Genomic DNA, 305 nt, shown 5'->3' with positions numbered 1-305 from the left:
ATAGAGATATAGATTTCTGCATTGATTTAGAACCTGGTACTCGTCCCATTTCTATCCTTCCATATCGCATGGATCCAGCAGAATTAAGAGACCTTAAGGCTTAATCCAAGAGCTTCTTGATAAGGGATTTATTTGTCCTAGTGCTTCCCCATGGGTGCTCCAGTTTTGTTTGTTAAGAAAAAAAATGGTAGTATGAGAATGTATATAGATTACCGGAAATTAAATAAGGTCACTATTCGAAATAGGCACCCCTTGCCTAGAATAGATGATCTCTTTGACCAATTGCAAGGTGCAACGGTTTTCTC

Source organism: Solanum tuberosum, unplaced genomic scaffold (assembly GCF_000226075.1).
Source record: "Solanum tuberosum cultivar DM 1-3 516 R44 unplaced genomic scaffold, SolTub_3.0 scf00436, whole genome shotgun sequence".
Lineage (NCBI taxonomy): Eukaryota > Viridiplantae > Streptophyta > Magnoliopsida > Solanales > Solanaceae > Solanum > Solanum tuberosum.
Note: the sequence above shows the minus strand (reverse complement) of the source record.